Source organism: Panthera pardus, unplaced genomic scaffold (genome assembly GCF_024362965.1).
Source record: "Panthera pardus isolate Hobbes unplaced genomic scaffold, ASM2436296v1 HiC_scaffold_13, whole genome shotgun sequence".
NCBI lineage: Eukaryota > Metazoa > Chordata > Mammalia > Carnivora > Felidae > Panthera > Panthera pardus.
The window spans coordinates 60,068,051-60,089,323 of record NW_026526688.1 but is presented as its reverse complement, the minus strand read 5'-3'; the positions used below and the strand labels follow the sequence as shown (position 1 = coordinate 60,089,323).

The 21,273-nt window shown below is 37.2% G+C and overlaps 1 protein-coding gene across 3 annotated transcripts in view; it reads left to right on the top strand.

The window, feature by feature from the left end:
* The first annotated feature begins 2,193 nt into the window (after window positions 1–2,193).
* The window catches only part of PALLD (palladin, cytoskeletal associated protein), a 406,924-nt gene continuing 387,844 nt past the window's right edge, over window positions 2,194–21,273 (top strand). Inside the window, exon 1 of one of the 3 annotated variants that reach the window (XM_019441032.2) lies at window positions 2,194–2,332. The gene's annotated coding sequence lies outside the window, so the exon portion shown is untranslated. The remainder of the gene's footprint in view (window positions 2,333–21,273) is intronic. The other 2 variants (XM_019441033.2, XM_019441034.2) reach the window with 2 other exon arrangements.

The window sequence follows — 21,273 nt, the reverse complement described above, 5'->3', positions numbered from 1 at the left end:
AAGTGTGCATGTCCTCAACATACACTTTAGGTGGGATTGTAAAATTAAACTGGGATATACAAAAGTTATTTCTAGATACATTTTGGTCTAGAGAAGTAATATACTTGGTGACTCCTGCACGGTTTACTATTAATACAACAATAAAAATTTTTTAAAACATTGAGATGAATGGTGAGTTATATGTCTAGCATCCATTTATCTTAATAGCATTAATATATTTGTTTTACATGTCATTTTTAACAAGTTGCCTCGTTAATCTCAGCAATTCTGTCCACAATTAAGGTAATATCATGGAGAGGTTACAGCATTTTGATTCTTATAATCCCTTCCATATTCAGTTTACGTTAGGACACAATAGAGATTTTTGTTTAATTTTTCATTATGACATTTTTAAACACAAAGAGTACAGATATTAACGTAACTAACACCCACACCAAGATGTATCAAATCTTACCACTTTTTCATATTTTCCTATCATTGCTATCTTTTTAGAAATAATACCGCTTAATACAGTTGGAGCCTCTGTCCCTTCTCTAACCCAACCTCCCAGAAATTTCTGCCAGTGCCTCATCCTTTTCATCTGTGTTTTGTGTTCCTGAGGCTGGAGATTGTCTGTTTTAAATTTTCCAGAGAATATACCTCACATCTTCTCCAGGTGTAGGAAAGGGTAGTCTCCTGGCTTCCTGAAGTGGATATGGGATAGTAGCATCTAACTCTTCCTCAGGGATTCTTCAAACCAATACTTGTTGTCAGATCCTATCTCACTTCCAGAAATATCCAAAATTGCCAATGAAAATTATTTCCAAGGAGGGACCTAGTGCCCACAATTCCTGAGCCTTTCCGGGACTTTGTGGGGCTGATCACTGCTTCTCATAGGCATATCCTTCTGCAAACACTTAAGTTTTCCAATGATATTAGACCACTCATTTTTATGTTAACCATTTTCCAACAATTTTGTCCATTTCTGGCATCTTCTACTGTCTTCTCTACCTGGAGAAGGTCCTTTTAGATTTTTCCTACTATCTTACAGGGTTTTAGTAAAAAGAAGACAAGTGCATGTATTTCGTCAGTCCGAGGGTCTTTCCCCATAAATATAAATTTTAAAAACACTTATTAACAAGTATAATGGCCGATACAGCCCACAAAAGTATCCAGTTTCAAGAACCATTTATAAAGAGGCAGTTTTGCCTGTGAAGAAAAAGCACAAGAGCAGAACTTCCTAAGTTTTCCACCATCAGAAAAAACTTGAGATAAGAAAGTGGACCTACTCTGATGGTCTTATTTAGACAAAGAAGATGCAGCGCTTCATTTCCAACTGAACTTAACTGGAAGGTTTTGTGATTACTTTCCCCTTAGATTCAGCTCTGCTACCTGACCTTGCCACATAAACACTTTCTGTTCTTGTTAGCTCTATTTGTTAGTTGGAAGTTCAAAATATTAGAATACGTTACGATGAGATGCTATCGAATAAGTAATAAAATGGCTGTGAAGATTTTCTTTTACAAGTGTGAGAGGGCTCATGATTGTCCTGAAAAATATTCATTTAACTTTTATTTTTTCTTCAACAAATATTTATTGGATGCTCCTAATGTGTTAGGCATTGAGCTACGAACTCAGTGTAACAGTGTTTATAAGATTCAGTCCCTGTATCTTTATGCCTACTTAACCTACTATGGACTGTGCCTTTAATACACATGATAGTCCCATAATAACTTTTAATTAACAACTAGAAGTAAGAGAACAGTGGGACTCTCCACTCAATTTGACAGGTGGCTAATTTTTTAAATAGTTAATTTGATTTACTATTTCAAGACAATCTTCCAGATGACTAAACGTTGAATGCACAGAGCAGATGATTATAAGAAGAGCATTTCTTATGAGTATCACTTTTTCTACTTAGAATCACATACTGTACTTCTAATTGATTAAGAATATGTTAAAAGGGCAGGTGGTGATTTCCAGCCACAAGGTCAGGGTGTAGAAGGATATGTGTAAATCCTATGTTTATTAGATCTATAAATACAGTTCTCTCTACACTAAGTGCCTTTAATTTCTAAGAACCCAGCCCTCAGACCCAGGGTTGCTTCCCAGTCCGCGGCTGGAATTCCTGATCGTGGCAGTCTGCTGAAACATGAGTTCAGTTACCAAATATAGTTGAGTGGAGTAAGAGGACAGATGCAAGTCTGAGGCCACAGTTGCCTCAAAGTGACCAAGGACCAAGCAGTCTCTAATGAATAGGCAAGACCAACCTCTGCTCCCACAGAAAAGAAGAAATGCTCATCTGAAACCCATCACCTTTTCAGAGTCTTCAAAGTAACCAAGGCTTGAAAAGGTTTGTAACATATTTCTTAATAAACTATTAGGGCAACATTTTTTAAACTTTTTTTTTAAAAAGCTAAAAATATAATAGTTTGCCTGAAATTATAGTAGTGTTTAGAAGATGCCTTGATTTTTCTTTTATTTGGAGAGAAAAGCTAATGGGAATTTTGTAGTCTTTCCAGAAACAGATAATACAGATTTACCTATAGGCTTTATTTCTACCTACACTATCAAAGAACTAAATTTTCTCTTATAATCTTAAGCATGCTAAGTTTGTGCTATCAGTTCCAAAAGGATTAAATGTAATTATGGAAGCAAACTTTGTCAAGATTGTATATATGTTATGTTTCACAGAAAATATGAATATAGTTAATTTAAAACCTCACCCATACTTAAGCTAAATACTGATGGCCTAAAATTATATTCTTTAGGTTTTAGTAACATTTTAAGCTGTTAACTCTACTTCCAAAGGATTTTTAAAATCAGTTTAGATAGTAATAGCAGACATTTTAAATTATACCTATGAATAAAATTTACATGTTTATTTATTAAAAAAGATAAAGCTTACTAAGGGAAACTACAGTCAAATTTAAACATCACGGTATGATTTTATATCATGTTGTTTGAAGTTACGTATGAAATTGTCTTGAATCCAATATATGAGGTTGATACAGAATGATTTGAGGCTCATATTACTTTTTTAACATTTGCTAAAAATACTAATTGCCTTCTAGTATGAATAATGTGACCACATAGAAAGCCCTGACAATGTAATACTACGCAAAATCTGTTTGATCATGTATGTACAGAAATTACATGATAATTGTCCTTTCCAGTATTTTTTCTCAACAAAGTTGAATGTTCACTTGGATTACTCAGATTTTAAAAATCAGAGTGTATTTGACAAACTACTGGTAACAATAGACAAGGTATAAGAGTTTTATCTTATTTCTCTTATACCAATAAATGTTTTTTTAAATATGTGATTGCACATTCCTAGAATACAAATTAGCCCTCACATTCCAGCATCTAATATGGATTAGGGTTCATTTCTTAGGGACTCTTATGTCAGTTCGGTCTGAGCTTCTGTTTTATTGCTAAAACTGAAAATTGAAGGGTTCCTATAGCATACCTCACAATAGACTAAGTATCTAGTTTATACTGGACAATTACAACTGCCTTGATTTCTTCATTGAAAAAAAAAATGTAGAGGGGCAACACTGGTCAGGTTTCAAACACTATGATGCATTCTTAAAGATATACTAACTGAAATATGCAAGGACAAGACAAGAGACTCCACTTCATTATTAATAATATGTGTGAAGAATATCAAAGAGTATTGTGATAACGGCATTCCAGTCAGGAATTTCAGTCATCTAGAGTTAGTTAATGGCTACGACCCGATTAAATTCTAGCAAAGAAAACAAATACTGAGTAAAGCAACTCTGACTGTAATTTGTAACTGTTAAATCATATTAGAGGATAGAGAAACAAATTTGGTAAATAATTTTTCACCTGCATACTTTTGGTATTAAAACTTATTTTTTTAATTTAAATAAATCCATTCCAACCTAAGCCAGGTTGACTACACATAAAATTGCTTTCCCAAGATTCCTTTTCTACAGACCTCAACTTTTTATGTTCATTCATGTTTTGTCCCTTTTTTTTTCTTTCTTTCTTTTTCTGAAACAATCAATTAGTAGTTATACTTTAGGACCAAAAAATTTTTTTCCCCCTTTACAAAACAACCTGCATACCTCACACCTTTGCTTAGCAAATACACATCCTACTTTCCTCGCATAGAGATGTTTCCCTTAATATTTCTAGTGGTTTTAATGACATATTCTAATTAGAATTCTTAACATTTAAGATCCTTAATTCCTAATAAAAAGTAAGAAGTAATTGTGGACTAGCTATAACACTAGCATTCTATGGGTTGGCAAATTTATAAAGATACTTTATGATTTCTAGAAGTATATTCTTCATAGTAAATTTTTCAGAGTGGCACAAAAAATGTTTATTTACTAATAGGCCCAAGTCTTTTTAGTTCCTCTGTAAAAGAAGGCCAAAAGTGTATAAACCTATGTTCAGTAATTTAATGTTTCAGCATTTTATCTTATTGGGAATTGATCTAGATATTCAGTGCATATCATCGTTTAACTTATCTCAGTGTAATTTTAAGGTTTTAAGTTACTAAAAAGATTTTGGGAATGATTTTTAAGTAGACATGCCATAAAACATAATTATGGTTTAAAATTCATTTATAAACTTTTATCTTATGTATATTTAATTTACTTCTTAACAATTATGTTTAGATTATTTGTGAAAATTTCATGAGACATTAAATAGCTAACCATCACGTTATCTTTCTTGCTAACAGATTATTTGACTTTTTTGTAAATCAAGGTGAAATAAAAGTTGTGTGTCCCCTTATATTTAATGCTGATAACTCAAAAGACATTCCTATTATAATTAAACCAATTTTAATTATAGCAGGGTTGTTTTCCCCCCTGAAGATCATCCTCAATAATGTGAACTTAAAAAATATTAGGGTTACTTTCTATATTTTCAAGAATATACTTGATTTATATAAACACTTAATTTTCTGTAAGCCCATTAAGTAGAGCTCTTTACAAATTAATTTTGGCAATGCTATCAGGAGGTAAAAAAAAATTGATTCATCTGCAACATAGGTACATAGACATACATAAACATATAAACATATGCAAACAGAAATCTTAATAGCTTTTTTTTTTTAATTTTAGCCATGAGACAGGTATAATAATGCAAAACTCATGAGTTTATAAAAGAGCAATTAGGTCCAAATAGTGTTTCTAGAAGATGGAATAAGTTATCTGCTCAGATGGCTGAAACTTTTTACTGATATCTGTGGAGAAGACTTTTATGATTTTTCTATTTCCAAATAGACTTTCCTTTTTGTTTGTTTTTCTCTTCTGATAAGAATTATCTCTCTGAATTTTGCATTTCATTTTTTTTTTAATTTTTTTTTTAACGTTTATTTATTTTTGAGACAGAGAGAGACAGAGCATGAACAGGGGAGGGTCAGAGAGAGGGAGACACAAAATCTGAAACAGGCTCCAGGCTCTGAGTTGTCAGCACAGAGCCCGACGCGTGTAAGACCATTTGTACAAGTTGCCCTCAATTGATAGTACGGCTGTTTTTTTGTTGTTGTTGTTGTTTTTGTTTTTTTTTTGTTTTTTTTTTTTAACGTTTATTTATTTTTGAGACAGAGAGAGACAGAGCATGAACGGGGGAGGGGCAGAGAGAGAGAGGGAGACACAGAATTGGAAGCAGGCTCCAGGCTCTGAGCCATCAGCCCAGAGCCCGATGAGGGGCTCGAACTCACGGACGGCGAGATCGTGACCTGAGCTGAAGTCGGCCGTTTAACCAACTGAGCCACCCAGGCGCCCCAGTACGGCTGTTTTTAATTCCTCAAAGGATTGGGTTGCAACTTGAATATGTCAAGGCACTGATCAACCCAGTCAATTACATTATGTTCAATTTGCTACTTTATATCAGAGAGATCTTTAAGATACAAACCAGAAGTTTCTTATGTCCTGGATTTAGAGCTGTTTGTCTTGGAATGCCCCCCCACCCAACATAGTTTTATTTAGCTTAGGAGAAAAGTCCTTTGAAGACATTCTTATCGGGATTTGAATATTAGCTCTCAATTGTCCAACTTCTGACCATAGACAGACTTAAAAAAATCCTTTCAAATATCTTGTTGGGTTTCAGCTGGAAAAACAGTAAATATTCCTGGAAGTATCGAACAACATCATGGACCCAAGAGGTACCCTCAAAGAGGATGCAAAAGATACTATGCAAGTTCCACAGCCACTCCTAAAGATAGCCCCCCCCCCAAAAGTAAGACTTAGATAACTCTGTTGAAAGCTGGCTACAATAAGTAAGACCCCTGCTGCAAACTGGAGTGCAACACACATTTCCGTCTGACCATATTTTGGAGGCCCACAAACTGATAGTTGCCAAGTCAAATTCTCAGATCACAAAGCAAGACAAACAAGAAGGCAATAGTTGTTCCTGGGAGAGAAAATGATGAAGTTTTAGGGTGATGGTGAGGGGTAGTCCAGAGCCGATGGCCAAGAAAGAATTCTTGAAGACATCTTTGGTGCAAAAAGGTGATTTATTAAAGCACAGGGACAGGACCCATGGGCAGCAGAGCTGCACTGGGGTTGTGATGGGTAACTGATGTTACACCCTCAGGCTGGGAGGGGTTTAAGGATAGAGTAAGTCTCTAAGGAAGTTTGGAAGCAAGGTTTCCAGAACCTTGAGGAGCTAGCTGTTGCTAGGGAAACACCATTTATTACCATTTAGTAAAACCTCAGTCATGAAACCCTTTAGATGTATATCAGGGGGCCATAAACTTGGAGTATGACTGTCAGCATATATCTCAGGTGAGTTGAGATAAAAGCAAGTTTCCAAGGAATTTTTACATGTTAAAGTAGACTTATAAGATCCTCAAGGTTGAGATATGTCAAGCTAAGATTCCCTTTTACCCCTAGCAAAGTGTCATCATTGGGGCAGCTGAGCTCTTAAAGGGAGGTCACTCTGCTGGTTTTAAAGACATGTCAATGAGCTGTAGGCAGTAAAGGAATTTAATTTTTCATTTGCCTTTATTTCCCACATTACCATGCCAAAAACTTAAAGCCCTTTCCTTTGTTCTTGGGTAGCCAAGAGTGTCCAAGGAGTATCACACATATCCCACCTTGAGCGGGAGGGGTTGTTAGCTTGTATTTTTAGCCTGTACTTGCCCTCAGCTTGCCTCATGCTTCCTCATCAAAAGGATCAATAACCAATGGGTCTGGATTTGGAAAGGAAGAAACTGTGTGAAATTTACCTTCCTCTCTGACTGGCACTATAGAGTTCCAAGGAAGCTGATTCTGCTAATAATTCTCACCCTTCACCAACTTCTTCCAGTTTCCCCAGAATTCTTTCTGTGAGCTCCTGAGTGAGTAAGTTTAACATGGAAAGTGTAGCCTGATGAGGTTTTGGGGTAATGGTAAGGTTTGGAGCTGACAGCCAAGAAAGAATTCTTGAAGATGTGTTTGGTGCAAAAAGGTGATTTTATTAAAGCACAGGGACAGGACCCGTGGGCAGAAAGAACTGCTTTGGGGTTGTGAAGAGTGACTGGTTACATACTATGGAGTTGGGGGAGGTAGGGTCAAGAGGAAGTTTCTTAAATGGATTTCCATATGCTAAAGAAGACTCAGATTACTGGAGGCTTAGCTATTGTGAAGCTAAGGTTGTTTTTCCCTATAGCAAAGCATTAACATTAAGACAGTAGGAAGTTCCTGGACTTTAGGCTATTGATAAGATTGCCCCTTTTTTTGTAATTGTACTAAGATATTTGTAAACTGATGGAGATTCTTATCAGTTTAACCATTTGTTTTCTGTCCTTTCCTTTGTTCCTGGGGAGCCAGAAGTGCCTAAGGAATATCATACATATCCCACTTGGTGGGCGGTTTGGTGGAGGGTGGGAATTGTGCTAGCTTGTGCTTGGTCCTCAGCTTACCTTATGGTCCCTCATCATAGCCCATTCATTTTCATTTTAGTTTCCCCTTGGTTGTTTAAGGGATAAGTGATAGCAGTTGACTAGAGAATCTCTCAAGAGTCCCTCAATCCTGGGAGGGGCCCATATGGAGGCCCTCTTTTGAGGGTAAATATGGGGGTATTTGAGTTGGTGTCAAGGATTCGACAAACCTTTGTTGCAGGATTTTTTATCTCAATACCTGATCCGTTGTCTTGCTGCTTTGAAGAATGAAGAGGTGGACACAAAATGAGCAGCAGGCAAAAGTTTATTAGAGTATAAGATCAGAAAGGAATAGTAGAAAAGCTGTCTTTATAGAGAGGGGATGTTCAAAAGTGAATGTCCACTGGACAATAGGCAAGGGTCCTTGTTTTATAAGGTTCTGGTTGCCCACGCCTTCCCTTCCCCTTTGTTCCTTCTCAGGTCCTACCCTCATTGGCTGGATAACTCTAGGTGCTGAGTAGTCCATTCCTGATTGGCTTGTTTCCATTGTATGAGAGGTGGCCTAAGGCCATATTTAGGTCTTTTGTCAAATTCTTGTGGGAAATCTGAGTGGAAGTAGATGGAGTCTGTTACATCCTTAAGAGGAACCTTATGTCTGGGGAGGTTTGCTGTGGTGAGACACTTCCAGCATTGTTCCAAAATCTATGTTTTTTCCCACCCAGGTAGCTCAGGTCCTAATCTTTCCCTTTCTGCCTACTGAATCCTATCTTTTCCTATCATACCTTCAAGAACATTCATTTTTCCAGTGTTCCAGTTGATTGCAAATGAGACACCATTTTCTAGGCCAGAGATTTGATTATGGCCCCCCAAAGGAGAATGCAATAGGAAAGGCCCAGTTGTTTTAGGTTTCTAGCCTTAGGGCTATTGCATTCATAATGCTAATAGCTCAGACTTTTTATAGTTTTGTGGTCTCTTCAGAGACGGAGGATAAATTCTCCTAGGTAAAGTGGGATAATTTTTCATTAGACTTTTGCAGTGAATATTTCAATGAAGCTGTTTGGAATCTTGAAACATTTTGGAGACTTCTGCATGCCAATTAAAATAGGTATCTTATTCTGTTTGTTGATTTGGAAACTCTTGCTTTCAATTACACTTCTTAAATGAATGATCTTGTCTAATTGGAATGTTCCCCATAATGGCCATTGTAATTCCAGGCTGTTTTAGTAAGATTTTGTCATATTTTTAGATATCTATAATTTCTAGGACCATAAATCTTAGACATTAAATATGTATCTATGCCAAAATGTGGTGTGCTCAGTTCTTTGAATCTTGAGAATCTCATTTCTTTAGTTCAGCCTTGGTTCTCTCAGAGTCAAATTAAAACCTAAGAGTGATGTGCCACTGGATTGGGAGCTTTGCGGTGTTTTTAATATGCCTTATTTCACAAAAATTTTCTTGAGGTTGGTTGGTAAAATAGCATCAATCTAACAGTCCATGACCAACTTATCCTAGCCTGGGAGTCTCAGAATTAGGTGGTAAGTGCTGATAACGGCACCCCTGCCCTCCAATTTTGTGGCTTTGGCTTCCAAGTTTCCCATTTGCAATAAATCTATTATTCTTTTTACAAGATATCTTTATAATGGCAGACACCATAATGGCTTTTACATGTGCCTACTTAGACTTTGGTTTTGATGGTCTAAACAGTCTTCATTTCTTATCTTAATTTATTTTCCCAAGAACCCCAGTAATTTATGCTGTGAACTCACCTCAAGCTTTGTGAGTCTCGTAATGACTGCCACCCAGTATAACTATCCCCAAACCTTTGCAGGACCCCCAGAACCTTTCTGGGATTTGCTTGCTTGCTTGCTTGTTTATATATACTGTGTGTGTGTGTGTGTGTGTGTGTACTTTTTTTTAATGTTTATTTATTTTGAGAGAGAGAGATAGAGAGTGAACAGGGAAGGGGCATAGAAAGAGAGAGAGAGAGGATCCACAGCTGTTAAAATATTTCTGTTAAATCTATCTGTTCTAGTGTGTCATTCAAAGCCACTGTTTCCTTACTGATTTTCTGTTTGGATGATCTATCCATCAGTGTAAGTGAGGGGCTAAAGTCCCCACGATAATTGTATTACTATTGATTAGTTCTTTATGTTTCCTGTTAATAGTTTTTATGTATTTGGGTGCTTTCACGTTGGGTGCAAACATATTTACAATTGTTATATCTTCTTGTGGGACTGTCCTCTTTATTATTATGTTGTGTCCCTCTTTGCTCTTGTTACAGTCTTTTTTTAACATCTGTTTTGTCTGATATGAGTATTGCTACTCCAGCATTCTTCTGACACCATTTGCATGACAAATGTATCTCCATTTCCTCATTTTCAATCTGCTGGTGTCTTTAGGTTTGAAATGAAGTCTCTTGTAGGCAGCATATACATGGGTCTTGTTTCTTATCCACTCTATCATCCTATGTCTTTTGATTAGAGCTTTTAGTCCATTCACATGCAAAATAATATCAATAGATAAGTATCAATAAGTACTTATTGCCATTTTGTTACTTTTTTTTGTGGTTGTTTTTGTAGTTTTTCCAAAAACCCAGACTCTTAACTATAGAGAACAAACTGATGGTTACCAGAGGGGAGGTGGGTGGGAGATGGGTGAAATAGGTGAAGGGGATCAAGCATTGTGATGCTTATCGTGATGAGCTCCGGGAAAGCATAGAATTGTTAAATCACTATATTGTATATCTACAACGAATATAACTCTGTATATTTCCAGTAATTATACTGGAAATTTAAAAAATAAATAAATGAAAAATATTAAAAGACAAACAATAAAAATGAAAGGAAGAAACTTAGTCTAAGAATTGTCTGTGATTTCAAAATAACAGCAACAAAAGTTTTAAGTCTTTTTCAACTTTTGTTTTCATGGTGTAGTTTTTATTTTGAAATATTTTAGCATTGGAATTTGCTACCAACAATTTTTTTTTACTTTTTTAGAAATTGTTTAAATAAACAATTAAAATAATTAAACAAATAACAAATTAAAATGCTTAATTTAAATTGTAAAATCACTCATAATTTAACTGGTTTGTTTTTCAAAGAATGTGAAATAAACAACAAAAAATGTTCCTAAATGTCCCACGCCTGAACCGCATTTCTGCCCAAGCCCTGCCACAGAGATAATCAACATTAATTGTTGGTTCATGCTGTTCCAATCTTTTTCGTGTAATTATTCCTAACTAATATGCATTTTAAAATGCCTATCGAAATGTTACTACCCCATCTGTACTTTCCTAACATCAAATATTTTTTCTTTCAAAATTATAGTACCTTCTCAACGTCTCTACAAGGTATTGCATAAGCAGATTGCAAAATTTCTCCCCTTATCTAAATTCTTTTTTTTTATTATTTAAAAAAAAATTTTTTTTAAATGTTTATTTATTTTTGAGAGAGAGAGACAGAGCCTGAGCAGGGGAGGGGCAGAGAGAGAGGGAGGCACAGAATCCGAAGCAGGCTCCCGGCTGGGAGCTGTCAGCACAGAGCCCAATGCGGGGCTGGAACCCAGAGACCGTGAGGTCATGACCTGAGGGGAAGTCGGACGCTCAACCGACTGAGCCACCCAGGCGCCCCTCCCCTTATCTAAATTCTTAAAGTAAATACCCATACTATCTCCAACAGGAAAAGAAAACTGTGGTTAAATGCAGGTTTCAACCCTAAATCCACCATTTCCTAACAGTTCAACTTTAGCCAAATAATTTAATGTTTTTATGCTGAAGTTTTGAGTACAGAAATAATAAAAAAGAAAAATAATGACTACTCCATCAATTATTCTGAGGATCAAATAGTTCACTACATGAAAGCAGGCAATAGGCCACACTCAGAAGCTGTCGTGTAGGAAGTGCTAGCTTTTATTGTTTCTAATTGAATTCTTTCTACTAGACTCTGCTGTTTCTCATGCATATGCCTTGCCTTCCCGGTCCCAGTCCGGGAAATCTTTACATGTCAACAGCCTATAGTGCCTTGTCTCATGGGGATCGTGCACAGGGTGTTCCACAAATATTTTTTAACCGACAAAATAGAGGATTATCTTGATTGTCATAGATCTGGTTTTCACATAATTATCACCAAAAGTCAGCAAGTCTCAAAACACATGTTATTCATAGTTCCTAAACTTGTCTCTCTTTCTCTTTTCTTTTATTTCTGTATATTCATATATGTTGTGAATCATACATATTTATTTATGTTTATATTCAGGAACTCAAAAGTAAATACTTTTGCAAATACTAGGGTAGTAAGGCCAAGACAACTTAAGATGATAAAATGGCTTGTGTTAGAATGAGTGATGTACATACCAAATTTAAAATGTTCAATGAAAACTTACATGAGTGCTCTATATTTCATAGATCAAGAGTCCAACAGAATTCAAATGCTTAACTTAGGAAGAAGTTGTAAGCCATAAAATTATATTTAGAAATAATCCATAAATTAAGCAGCATAAAATTCTTCAGAATGGATGAAATATGCACAGGGATTGAACAAAATAGGCGACCATGGAAGTTTATAATGGAAAGCAATATTTGCTTGGGAGAAGTCAAGATGCTGATAAGCTGTCCACTGAAGTTCAAGGTGGAAGGACATCTATAATGCCTCATAGCATTTGCTGACCTTCCTAAACTTTGCTTCACCAAATATTTGCTTAAGTCTGGCATCATGCGTAAATGTCAAAGCTCACCTGGAAGACTTTACCTTCAGAACGCCATGAGGATACCTGCAGCTGCCTGCATGGTACAATCTGAGAGAACCTAAAGCACCATTAGCCTGAGAGTGTCCTCCTCCTGTGACTGTCACCACCCTCCCACTAACAGCATGCCTTCCAAAAGAGCCATGGTCAGGGTGCCTGGGTGGCTCAGTTGGTTGAGCGTCAGACTTTAAGTCAGGTTGACCTCACAGTTTGTGAGTTCAAGCACCCCCTAGGCTCACTGTTTGGTGCAGAGCCTGCTTCAGATCTTCTGTCCCCCTTTCTCTCTGCCCTTCCCCTGCTAGTGCTCCCACTCCCCCTCAAAACTAAATAAAACATTAAAAAAGATAAAATAAAACAGTCATGGTCTGCAAATACCAATATTAACATACAAATATGCATTTTCTTTTCTTTTCTTTTAGTATTTTTTTTTCATTTGTACCTTAACAACTTGCAAGATAATTTGAGGCTGTATACAATAAAAGCACAGTGCAACCGCCCGAAAGCAATTCAAAGATTTAAGATAAATCAAATATAAGAAATTCAGAATCTGACACTTTCTCAGTTTCCTACTTCTGCCTTTTCTCCTATTAGAATGTTAGCTCCTTAGGGCAGAGAATTCTGTCTTACAGCTGTGTCCCAGCCTGTAGAAGTGCCTAACACAGTGGGCACACAGCAAAGATGCTGACTGAATAAGTCAACAGAGAACGAAAAAAAAAAAAAAAAAAAAAAAAAAAATTGGGAGAGGCGTCTAAAAAGATTTGTATTTCTGTGATTCAAAATTTAACTCTGAGCTTGCTAGCATCATGCCAAAGAGCATTATCAAGGGTTACAGAATCCTCTTTGTCTAGTAGTAAGAATGCCAAAAAACAAAAGAAATGTTTTTCTGGTTCTGAATTTTTTCATGAGAAACTTTCTTGGCCAGTACTGAGAAACACAAAAACCAATGTCTTTAGAGACAAGGTTTTTATTTTGTAGTGTCAGACCTCTTACTGTCTTGTATTGGTGAAACGAGCATGTTGTGTGTGTTTTATATTTTTACATTAACAGCTATTTACAGATAGCATGGATTACTTTATCAAGTTCTTACTAGAAAACAGAGCCCAGGGCGTGAGTAACTATTGGTAAGACAGGTGAAACAGCTGGGTAAAAAGAACAATGTTTCACTGAGGACAGCTGGTCCCAGAGAAATCCTGCAGTGGGACCTGGATGGCTGAGAGCAAGGGGAGGGAATGAAACATTTCTGCCTCCTGTCTTCGTTCACATGGCTCTGTCTCCCATCAAATCCTAGGAAGGGTTCAATCCATGTCTCAAGTACCAAGTATTTCTTGGTTTCTCTTCGTCATCTGCCATGACCCAGACACTGTGCCAAGCATTCGCCATTCAAAGACTGTCAGTTACATCTCTTCTTTCAAGGTGTTCACAGTCTAATGGACAAAGGGTTCTCTAACTCATATTAATAACTCAATAAGATGAATGTTAAAATACTATGCAAAGTGTCACGTTTGGAAGAAAAAAGTACACGGACTGGGGAATCAGAAAGCACCAAAAACAAGTGAAATAATCAAGTTTTTAAGGACAAACTGGAGTTTGAAACAGAAAAACAGAAAGGAAGCATGTGCAAAGCACGAAGACATGACAGAACGTGGAATTTTCAAAGAATAGCACAGAAAGCAGTAGGGCATGATTGCAGCATGTGTCAGTATGAAGATAGAGGTTGAGGCTGGAGAGTTTCCCTCAGGGCAGGCTGTCTGGAAGCCCACAGATAAACTGCATGTCACGTTTTGGACCTTCTCTTATCCAATGGAGCTTGTACCATTGGAAAACAGATACCAAAAGAATGACATGGCCAAATTTGTAAACATGTTCTCTCCCACCATCTTCGATCTCTTACTGCAGTATGCTTAAACTATGTTTAATAACAATTATCATGGTTCTCCTTGTATTTGAGTTATTTTTTACTCTTGTCTTATCCCTCTAATCTCTCCTATTAGATTACAAAAACATTAAAGGAGAGAAACTATGCCTGGTTCATCTCTGCCCTCCTTGAAACTTCCCTGGAACATACTAAGTGATAAATAAACAGCATTCAATTGATTTCACGTTCAAGTTACCTTTCCAGGAAAGGGAGGTGGAAGAAAGGAAGAGTAATTATAAAATGTGCAGGGCTAGCAAAGAGCCATTTTCTCTCAAAGGGAAGAAGCTAGAACTATACAAATTCCAAGATATTAGGAAATAGCTGTGGCATATGAGAGCGTTAAGGGAAGTAACAATTAAAATAAATTATTAATGATGGTTGAAGAATATATGAAAGAGAAAAAGATGGAGAGAAGAATTTCCAAGCAATTCAAATTCCAGAAGAGGATAGAGGCGGGAGGCAGGGAAGAATTAAAGATGTAGGAGAATACCTTATTCCTCAAAATTTCAATATCTTTCAATTCTCTTTGCTAAATTGGAACTTGTTAAGGTTTTTGGCATTCATCTCACTTCTTTATTCATTAAAGACAGTATAATTAGTTCTCTTCAGTGTATTTCGTGTTCTGTATCTATCACACCAGCAGAGAATTACCGAAAACACCGTTTGAAATAAAACATATAATCTGAGGGAAATAATGGAGATGTTTGCAGTTGTATTTCTTTTGATTACAATCTTTTAATTTTGGGGTGTGGACTGACATGAAAATCTCTGAAGCATGATTTCCCAGTGAGTTTGGGCCACCTGGAAACCTCCCTTGTTCATCCGCATTCAATGAGCATTTTCCCTAGACCCTGTGCATGTTCTAGCAGCAATAACTGGGTTGCAAATTAAACCCAAACCATGTATGCCATAGAGCTATTATCTTCTTTTTCACTGTGCAAGCAGTTTTTAAGCTACACCTAATCCTGACAACTGGATCCTGTCAGATGGCGCCTCTTTAAAACCAAAATATAAGTTAATAAGCAGGTGATTTAATCTGCCTCCAGCAAACACTCCCTATTTGAAAAAAGGAACTAAAAAGTGTTTCAGCATTCATAAGTTTCCTTTAAACTATCTCATATAATTTTTTATGAAGGCTTAAAATTTATCCTATCATGTTCACTTTGCACTAAGTATAATTAAATTAATGGCAGAACTCTGATATTAGCAGAAATAGCAGAAAACTGATCCAGTTTTATGAGTCTGATAATATTGCTTAGGATTCTTGGTTGTGAAGCTATAATATATTGGTAGGAAAGTGTATGGTTAAGATAATGAGCTCTAAAGTCATTGCCTGGGTTTGAATCTTGGCTCTCCTAGTCACATTTTCTGATTCAGTTTCCTTCTTTATAAACTGGGACCTATTGTGGGAATTTTAAATGAAATAATCTACATAATGGTTCTTGAGGCAATTCCTACCTATGGTGAGCCATACATTGTTAGCCATTATCATTATCATGATTAGTATTATTAGTGCTTAAGCTAGATGAATTTATTAGGTAGCTGATTTTCTATAGCGGGAGTTGGCAAACTTTTCCTGGTAAAGTCTGCATAAATATTTTAGGTTTTGTCAATCATAAAGACTACTAAACTCTTGCATTTTTCCACAAAAACAGTCAAAAACAGTCAGGTGGCCACACTCTAAATGCAGTCGGAAGTCAAAAGGCTGTGACTCTGAAATGATCAACTCAGACATTTCACTATCTCAATACATCTTTCCAGATCTTCACTCAGTCATTCATACTACATCTTTCTTTTGCTTTCATTGGGCCTTCAGTCCCTTAATCTCTTTATGATCAAACTCCTACCCATGAATCCCAATCCAGCATAGACTTTAGAATCCACCCCTATCTTGCTGATATTCTCAACAACCTTGTCCATTTTCTTTCCATCCTACCTGTGCCTCAGAACCTGGAGCATCTTACTTGCACAGTTTCACCTGGACTGCTGAGCTCCAGTGAAGAGGAGTGAGCAATCACACTGATTAATGACATTAGAATACATCACATTTAACTTCAACTAAACCCTCACCACTGCCCATAAATCTTTCTTAAGGAAATTTTTCCCTTTCTCTACAACAGCTATTTCAAATCATCTCCTGTCCTTATAAACTTCCAAATCCTCAGAAGTCTCAAGCTAGGAACTCTCCTTTCTTTCAGTTATACATGTATCAAGATTCCCCCTGGTCCTCTCTTCCTCTCTCTCTCCCTCCCCCTTTCTCTCCCTCTCTCTCTCTGTCTCTCTCTCTCTCTCTCTCCAACACACACACACACACACACACACACACACACTTTAATTACTCCATTACTTCTCTCCTTTGACAATGGAAGAACAATGTTCCCTTCCAACCTGAAGTCATTTGTACTATAATAACCCGTTTCATCTCACATCCTGGAAGCCCTGGTCTATACATCATCCCCACTTTTTTACATGGTTCTTCTGCTTCTCCCTCTCCATTGGCTAATTCCATTAGCACTGAAACACATACCTGTGCCACATCCTAAACAAATAAACCCATTAGATTTCATACTTTTGTCCACCTACTACCCCTATCTGTCCTCCCTTCTATAAACTTCTTAGAATAGTCTGTAGCACTTGCAATCTATACTTCTTTTCATTCCATAATTTCTCAATGTATCTGGAATCTGGCTTATATCTCTGTCACATACATCAAAACTGCTGTGGCCAATGGTGCTAAATGTTCCCAGTTGCTAAGTCAGAAGGAAAAAAGGAGCTCCTTTGTGAGATTCCTTGCCTAGCTTCCCTAACAACTGTCTCCTGGTTTCCCCCCAACTCTCTGGAGGATTGTTTCCTTTTCTCTCTCTTTCTTCCTTGACCTTATCCACTCCCATGTCTTATAGTGCCACCCTTAGCTAATACTTCCCAATCTAGTTTTGTTCTCTTCTCTCACGTACCAGCATCTCACCTTGCCTTCCACGCAATACCAGAGTTCCCAGTTGCAAAAGGTGCAAATCAAAATTAAAGTTTTTTTCCTCAAAACGTCCCCCATTGTGTCATGCCAAGTTAGTGGCATCACCCATCCCATTGTTTGAATAAGAAATCTATAATCTTGTCTCTGGTATTTAGTCAATCACACGTTTCTGTTCTATCTTCTCTCTATCGCTTTAGTCCACTGTTTTTCTTCCCAATGTCACTTATTTTGACTTCTGTCATGTTTTTTATCTACTATCACTCATATTCCTTAGTGGCAAGTGACAGAAATATTCTTTGGTCAATTTGAGTGCAAAGCGAATGATTGATAGGAGCTACGGCAATTCACAGAATGAGGCCCAGAGTGTATTCTGGAGGGAAGACCACAAGGCCAGAAAAAGGTTCACGTGTGGCTACCACTGCTGTCACAGCTGACTGGTCCACACTTCAGCTCCACCTCCAGCCCTCTGCACAGCCACCACAGCTGCCCCTCCGTACTCCATGCTGCTGCATCCATTACCACTGCCAGAAACTAGAGTGTTTTCTCCATGGAACCTGCCTCAAAGTCCAAGACGGATGCATGTAATTGCCATGTGCCAAGACTTGCACCCAGGCTCCAAGGGGCTGGGAAAGCAAATATTTGGAGGTTTCACATTCCATTATGATAAGTGAGCTTACTTTCTCACAGAGGCTCAGAATATGAGGAATTATCCAAGACTAAAAAGGAGGTTCAGATGATGAGTGCCAAAGTTAAAGCAATGAGAAATGTACATAACTCTGAGAATAGGACAAAAGCCTTCTCAATGACTTCCTTCTTTCAACTTGCCTTCCTCTTCCCCTGAGTCAGTCATCAAGTCAGGCTACCATGAGTTATCTCTCTAAAATGCAACTCTGGTGATGTTTCCCACATACTTAGTCTTCTGTGTCTTTTAACCACACCAAAGATGAAATTCAAGTTCTTCACATGGCTTCAGACCCTCTAACCCCACTCCTGCTTTTTAAATTTGTCTCTGGTGATACCTCCCCTCTCCAGATAGATTTCTGTTTCACTGGAGCTGAGTCACCTGAGTCTGCCATACTCTCCCTGGGATCCAAGACTTTGTATATGCTTCTGCCGCTGCCCTCTTTACCTGCCTAACTCTTTCGTGCCCTTTACATATTATCCAATAGGCTTCATCTTCTGTAAAACTTGTCTTGGTCCTAATCCTATTATTCCTTCTAGGTGCTAACATAGCACTTTGTTCTTCTCTCATCATGGCACTTGAAACACTAAATTATATATGCTATGACTTATTTGTATCCCTCATGGACTAAGTCCCATGAAGGCAGAAACCCATATTGTTCAAAATCACATTTCCCCATCTCTCTCACACTGAGTTCAATATAAAATATTAATTTCTCCAAGGCCAAAAACAAATAAACAGACCAATAGCCCAATAGCTTCTCTTGCAAAGAAAAATAAAATTTGCAAGAAATGGAAATAGGGGGACCCCTGGGTGACTTAGTCAGGTAAGCATCGACTCTTGATTTCAGCTCTGGTCACGATCTCATGGTTCATGAGATCAAGCCTTGCGTTGAGCTCTGTGCTGACAACATGGAGCCTGCTTGGAATTCTCTCTCTCCCTCTCTCTCCCCTCTCCCTTTCTCTCTCTTCCTCAAAAAATAAACTTTAAAAAAAAGAAAGAAATGGAAATGTGGTGTTTTGCCTTCTGTATACTTTTGGCCCAAGCATATCTCTTCCAGTTTTCATGTCTCTTCTGGGCCAATGTTGCCTGATGACTTGAACCCTCACACAATTTAAGAGTTGGCCCCTATGTTGGCTGCTCCTAAATCATCTACCAGTTCGTGGGTTCAAGCCCTGACAACTCAGAGCCTGGAGCCTGCTTTGGATTCTGTGTCTCCCTCTCTTTCTCTGCCCCTCCCCTGCTCATGTTCTGTTTCTCTCTGTCTCTCAAAAATGAATAAAAATGTTTTAAAAAAATTTAAAAAACTGGTAAGGAATCAGAATGATTCCATTCTGGAGCACAGACAGGACAAATAAATTCATGTTATAAGGACATTATAATGTCTTTATATAAAGTGACAAGACCACTCTAATGGATTTGTAAGATTTACTAGGAGAATAGAGGGTAATATATCTTAGTAGGTACACTAGGACTAGAATGTGGAGAATCTCATGATGCCCACAAAACAGAGTAACTTTCCAAGAGGACATCTAAGACACAAGTACAAATTTAAACTAAAGAAGATGTCATAGGTTAATATTGAGCTTTAAAATCTGATTACATATCTTCTGTTGAATTGATAGATTCTATGAATCCCTGCATCCTATGTGATGGTAAATCTTCAAGGTAGATTTCTGGAATGCCTCTACATAATGCTCTTTGAGATTAGAGACTTTTAGGGGTCAAAAATGCAAGCTGGCTCTTTTTTGGTCATAGGAGAGAAAAGAACATTTCACTTAATCAAACAAAATCTCATCACTCTAAGCAGAATCCGTAGGTGGGAAACTGCTTCTGGATAAGCAACTCAGTTCTGTCCTAATGGAGCCCACTTACCTTATGGAGAATGAATGTCTAAGTTTACGCCTGACCCAACCTATAAAGTTGAGTTTTACCACATCCAAGAAGCTTCCTTTATTAACTCCTAGACTCAATCTTGAGGCAAAGTTCCCTTCTGAAGTTTTCCAGATCTTCCCTCTATCATTCTATGAACAATATACAGAAAAAGAAGCTCAAAATGCAGTGGAATTTCAATTCTTGCCCAATTATTTTGCAGATAATGAAACTAGTGGTGGTATTTCCATACAATGAAAATGGAAATGCTGGTGGTATTTCCATATAAATGTCCTATACAAGGCACAAAGTACTCTCATATATCCTTAATAGGTTAAGTTAGGCACTCATAGCAATGAAGCTCTTTTCACTTTCCTTTGACACCCTGTCCAAATTTTATATTATTTGTTTAATATCTTTTCCACCTCCCTGCTTTCACAACTTCACGTGACTTTTAACTCCTTCAACATAAGGACTATGTCCTTAGTCTGGATCAAGAGTCAGCAAACTTTAGCCCCTAGGCCAAATCCATCCTACTATTATTTCTGTATGGCCTGCAAACTAACAATGTTTTTTAATATATTTTTTAACTGTTGAAAAAAATCAAATTCGAAAGAAAAACAATATTTTTGATATGTAAAACTTATATAAAGTTCAAATACCATACCGGTGTCCATAAACAAAGTTTTGTTGGCACATAGCCATGCTTATTCATTTATGTATTGCCTATGGTTGGTCTCATGCTGCCATGCAAATTTGAATAATTACAACAGAGACAGGACAGTTCATCAAGTCAAAAGTATTCACATCTGGCCCTTTACAAAACATTTTATGTCTCCAGTCTAGAACATAACTATACCTCTAGCACCTGAAACTCAGCAAGTGATTATTAACTATGTCTTGAAATAACTGTTGAATGAATAAACATGAATGCACACAGGTGGACACAAGGAAAAAGTGAACCAGTAAGATTTCAAATATTTCACTGAAAACTGAAAACAAATAAGAGTTGGAATCAAAATGTATTTGTGGTTTATGGTGAGATAAGCAGAATCAGATTTACTAAAATATCAACAAGCTACTAATCTCATACATTAATGAAATTAGAGCTTTAATGAGGTGCGTAGTGGCAGGGGGAGACAGAAAAGAAGGAGGCTCTGAGAAGTGCAGAGTGCCCTACTACACTCTTTAGACTCTACTGCAGATATTTTCTTTTTGAATTACTCGTCGCTGGTTAGTAAGACACTTAATATTCACTCACAAAG